The sequence below is a fragment of the Poecilia mexicana genome, unplaced genomic scaffold, assembly GCF_051168715.1.
Source record: "Poecilia mexicana isolate PSO_F unplaced genomic scaffold, ASM5116871v1 scaffold_7, whole genome shotgun sequence".
NCBI lineage: Eukaryota > Metazoa > Chordata > Actinopteri > Cyprinodontiformes > Poeciliidae > Poecilia > Poecilia mexicana.
The window spans coordinates 6,272,391-6,278,282 of NW_028263376.1; positions in this window are offsets into that span (position 1 = coordinate 6,272,391).

Genomic DNA, 5,892 nt, shown 5'->3' on the forward strand with positions numbered 1-5,892 from the left:
AGCATCCACAACGAGTCTTTGAAGATATTCTGGTGAAATGAGTTAGGACAACATTCAATTTCCCTTTGGGATGGATATCGAATTTTGAACTGAAATGGGAGGAAAGAAAGAGTAAGAAAAAAATTGCAAACAACAAAATGAAACAGATTACGTTGAAAACACAATAATGAAAATTGTTAACTTTTAAGTTAAATAAAACTTAAAAGTTAAGTTTTATTAACTTAACTTTAATAAAACATGATTGAACTTAAAATCAATCATGTTTTGGTTCAAAATGTCACTGTTTTGACCTCTTAATCTATTGGGGGGTTTTTTCATCAGGCCTATAGATGAGATCACTCAACTTTTTACCCCATCCAGTGCATTGAACCTGTCCTCAAACAGGAGGAAATAACTCACTATGACGTGGCAAAAGTGAACTATAAATGTTCATACTTAAATTACATAAGGAGTTAAGTTATTTAAACACCATGTGAGCAAGCAGTCAACCATCTGCTTGGGAAGAGGCCATATTTATTTGCTGAAAAGAAGTTCATCCTGGAAAACTCATTCAGAGAGAAAGTAGCTATTAGAAATTTTATTTGAAAAAAAATAACGGTAATTTTTGGCACTTGGACCCCGGTGCCAAAGGGGTCCGAGTGCCCTTTGGCACTCAAAGTGCCAAATCATTGTTGAAGCTCAATGATAATTTGTTGAGCTTCAGGTGGGTTGAAGCTCAACAAGGAACAGGTGTAGAGAGGATGTCGGACTTCATGAATGAAGCGAAGCCTGATGTTTGGAGGAGACGAGGAGAAGACCGATACTGAAACCCTGTGAAGGAGGAGCATGATGAGGTGATCGGCTGGGCAGGTCATATGAAGATAAGTACTTCATGAAGGCTTCATTTGTTTTTACACAGCTACAGTCATTCATGGAGGAGCACAAATTTCAGTCTGGCTGTATTGTAAATCACTACAAAGTCCTGTTTTACTTAGAATTTCTACTGGCATTGTTTTTGTAACAGATTCTGGTGACCCAGCAGTTCTGGTTTTGTTGGATCTAACCTTTGATCATGTCAAGGTCGCAGCAGTGGGTTGACACCAAAGGATCTGCTCTCACTTGGTTTTTATCCAACCTTACTGACAGAAGCCTTTGTGCTAGTTTCTGTCATTTCAGTTCAGTCCACATAGCGGTGTACCACAGGGCTTCATTTTTGGACCATTGCGTTTTTCATTTTACCTGCTGTTATTATGAGCTATTAAACACACACACACACACACACACACACACACACACACACACACACATACACATTCACACAATATCTATTTTCAACTTTATGCAGATAGTTGTCATGTCAATTTCCCCTTGAAAAGCAGATCAAGCTCTGTTAAACTCCCCACAGAAACTGGTTGGCACTGACTTTTTGAACGTCTGCAAACTCTGTCTGCAAACCTCCATCTATATTTAGTGATTTAAATGTTTTTTTAAACAGATGTTCAGGCTAGCAGCTGTCTTGCAGAGCAGTGTCGTAGAATCAGAAATTTTCCGACACATCTGTAAATGACAACCTTGTATGTTCACTTGCTACGGAGTAGCAGCATCAATCACTTGCACTCGTTCAAAAATAATCTCATTCACAGTGGATAGCTAAAACTGTGTTTGTGATAATGAGCTGTAGTAGAAAAAACATTCTACTTGGATTAAGAAGTTGTTGTTTTTTTCCTTGTATGTTTTCAGTAACTAAAAGCAAAAAAATAGCATGTGTTTATAATACATGCAACTGCTAAAATGGGAAAATTAAAAAATGGGAAAAATAATTTCCAAACAAGAAGATTAAAAAAAATCTAATAAGCAGGAACTGCTGACTAAGATGAGGCTAGCTGTCTTAGAGAGCAGTAAAAACCCAGATCTCTTCCCTTTTTGAAAATCTGTCTACTTATGAACACTTACGACCCCATAAACACTGTATTAATTTTAAATAATAACATATCCAAAAAGGACAGATGACTTTATTAGTCAAAAAGTATGTTAGCTAGTTTTTGGTATTTATTTATTTATTTGCTTGTTTGTTTTGACCTGTCTAATTGTAGAAGTAGAGAAGACTAAGGGTAGATCTGAGCTTTGACCTTTTTTGAATTCTGCACCCAATTAGACAAATTCACAAAACAATAAAACTAAACTATAATGGAAAAGCCCAACACTATTACTACCATGCTCTTAATGAATAGTAATTAAATCAGTTTCCTTCTTAACCTTTTTTGAGGTACCGAACCCCCCAGTTTCATATGCGCATTCACAGTGTGTCTTTACGTCTGCGGCAGAGGCTCCGCCGAACCCCTGAGACCGACTCATCGAACCCCTGGGGTTTGATCGAACCCAGGTTAAGAACCACTGATATATAAATATGTAAATTTAAAAAAAAAATGTTTTTACAGAAGGGCCAGACATAGTTTAATTAGTGCAAACATGCATTGTATCAATCTGAGAGACAACCTGGAGGAAACTGTCTGTGTGGTGGCTGGTTTTTCCTTATATAATCCGTCCACATAAAACCGTTTCTGGTTGTTTTACGTTTAGCTCACTTCTGTGACTGAAACTGACTGCTGTTCTATCAGGAAACTCTAAGCTGCAGGGCAGAGAAATGACATGCAGTCTGGCTTTGACAGTCACACATTTTGCAACACACAGCAGCTTGTTTTCACAAACTACCACTGTGTGACCAGCCAATGGTGAACTTTACTGCACAAGTTAATGAGTGAGTTATTCCATTCCAATAGTGGTACTAACTCAGTCACTTCTGCTTTCAATTGTTCAGACATGATCATAAAACAGAAACATCCTCCTGCTGAAAGCTTCTGTCGCTTCTTTGTGAAACCCTGAAAAAGGTCCGGATCAAAGTACATTTCAGCTCCCCCACTTCTTCTTTTCCATTTCTGCTGAACTCTGACAGAATTATCTTGTATTAAACCCCAAATAAGTGGGCCAAACAGGCAAAGTGACGGGCGTTACCTGTTGGGAACTAAACCATTGGGGTAGCTTTCCCAGCATTGATCGCCCCTCGGCTATTTTTACAACAAAACTCCTCCCTAATGTGTTTTTTTTTTTTTTTTTTTTTTAGAAAAAAATACATGTAAAAAAAGAGAAAGGCATGTTCCTCTTCCTCTTTTTAATTTTCAGAATGCACATATTTTGCAAGCATTAAGTTTCCATCCACAGTTTTGGCGGCTTGTGTTAATATGGGTGGTAGAGGTGACAAAAACTTTGCAGTGGCAGAAGAATGCAAATTTGTTGATTTCATTCCGAATTTAAAGAATATATTTTGACAGTACAGAAAATAGGACAAAATGTGCACTGCAAAAGTTATTTTTACAGTTGAGGGTGCTGCCAGTGAGTTTCTATCCATTAGTACAGCAATTATTTTAATGTTCTGTGGCCTAAATATTCCTTGACTAACCAGTCAACAACCCAAATGATCATTATATTATAGCAATCTAGGGGCAGGGGGCTTATTGTTTTTTACTTTTTATATATGTATATTGGACAAAAAGTTTAGTTGTTGTTCAGAGTGATCTAATCTAGGTATACATTTTCTCTTTTTAGGTTTTTTCTCTTTTTTTTACTTTGACAGTTTACCTCCTGGTCAAACTGTATTTTTGTTTTTATAAAATTGCTTTACAAATTCGCAAAAAAATGAAATTTGAATGCAGAACATTTACGTAAAATTTTATTATTGAAAGTTTTCCATTTATATATGTGTGTGTGTGTGCGTGTGTTCACAGACTCATCATACACAGTCCCTCTGTATTAGGGGGAAAAATAAATATCTTATTCCAAGAAGTACAACAGACAACATGGCTAAAAAGGTCAAGAATGACGGTAAATGGAAACATTTTAACCATACAGAGCTTCTTGGATAGCAGAGTGATGCTTCAGAAGTTTATCTCTATGCTCAGCAGGTTATAAACCAGTGATCAAAGTGATCAGTACTCTATGTACTGTTAATGACAGCAACAAGTGTTAGTAATTGAGGTGAGTCTTTCAACTTTGATTAAGAGGCTCTACATGTTTCCTGGTTGCTCTGATGAAATTTCACCACATTTTCATAGCAGGAAATGACGGATGGAAATTTTAATTATTTCAAAGTGGGAAAAAAAATGTGTGCTTCCCTTTCCTCATGTATGAGAAAACCCCATCTAAATGTGGATTAATATTTTTTTTAATGTTTTTTAATTTGCTCTCCAACAAGATTCAAACTAAAACTGAAGTATTCACACCCCTTTAGCTTTTCTCATTTTGTCATGCTACATCCACAGAGTTGTGGGTACAGAGTTATGAAATAGAAAGTAAATGTGAAACGCGGTAAAAATATAAAAGTTTTTAGAAATAAAATGTATTTTTACACAAACTCTTAATTTCTTAAAAGTATTGAATCTGTGGAAATGAGCAACAAAAAACATCTGCCTGTCACCGAACCTGAGCAAGATATGAATAAATGCCATGTTTTAATTCATGTAACTCCTTCATCACAGAGTGCCAGAGTTCAAAACACCTTCAGTATTAAATGTCTCTGAATAGAGATGCACAAGTTAGTACAAAGAAATCTGATACTGATAAACACTTGGTATCCATTTTATCAATATTTAAGATTGATCCGCCCACTTTTATTTCACTTTTGATTTTTAATTAATTTTGTTCTGCTCTAGAACATTGACTGAGTTCTTTAAGGTTCTCAGGCATTCATTTACACTCTTCTTTCTAAAGGTCCAAAACAGCATTACAGCAAGACTTTGACTGGGTCATTTTTTTTAAGGTATTCAGTTGCTTATTTGTTTACAAAGCTGTAAATGGCCTCACATTTGCCTCTAGAACATGATGGTTATCAGAGGAGTTCTTCATCCACATGCCTGCAAGGCGTCCATGTCCGTACACAGATCACCACTCCTCCTCTGCCCTGCTTGACAGATGATTTGGGGTGTTTGTGCCAATGTGAAGTTTTGTCTTTTCTCCAGACAGAGTGCTGTGCATTATGGCTTAACATCTCTACTTTTGTCTTGTTTGTCAAAGGACACTGTTCCAGAAGTCTTGTTTTTCCACTAAATATAATTTTGCAAACTTTACACCCTGCAGCACCTTCCCTTTTAGAGAGAAGAGGCTTTTGGCAACCCTTAGCAAGAAACTCTCATTCTGTCTTTTTCTAATTGTCAGAATTAGTCAAATTTAGTCCAGAGAGATGTTTTTTTTTTTCACATCAACCTGAACTTGTCCCCGAAGCCTGACCCTTTGACCCCTTGTTTCTTGAACAAGGAAGTGAGACGTTTAAGGTCAATTAAGCCTCAAGAACCAGTGGGAAAATTTCACTTCTAGCTTAGAAATAATAATCCACATGACACGGAAATCCAACAGGATCAAAGGATTAGGCAATGGGCTGGGATTATGTAAAATATGGACAGAATGCAGGAACAGGGGCTCGTTGCGACTCTTTGTCCGAGGAAGAATCAGATCCGGCGCACGCAAACTCCTTGTGTTTCCTTGTGAATGAGCCAGTAGGTCCAGTACTCTGCTGTGGGTCGTTTCTTGTGTAATTATTAAAATAACCCTGGCTATGTTTGTCTGATAAAAGAGGAAGCAATTTCTCCCTGAGGTTAGAATGTGAAATGGATGAACATCTCTGCGTGGACTCAAAATGTGTTCTAATACCCAGCATTAGTTCTCTGGTTATTTATTCCTCTGTCCCATTCTCGCCCCGCTTTAGGAGACAACTTTGTTTCTAATCCTGATTCTTGATTAAGGATTACATCTCGTGTCTGTTTGTTAATGCCGAGCCCTCCTCCTCTACCCCCCCCGCCCCCACCCACCCTTGTTTCTGCCTACCCTCTCTCGGCGTGATAGCTGTCAAACTATCATTTGAAT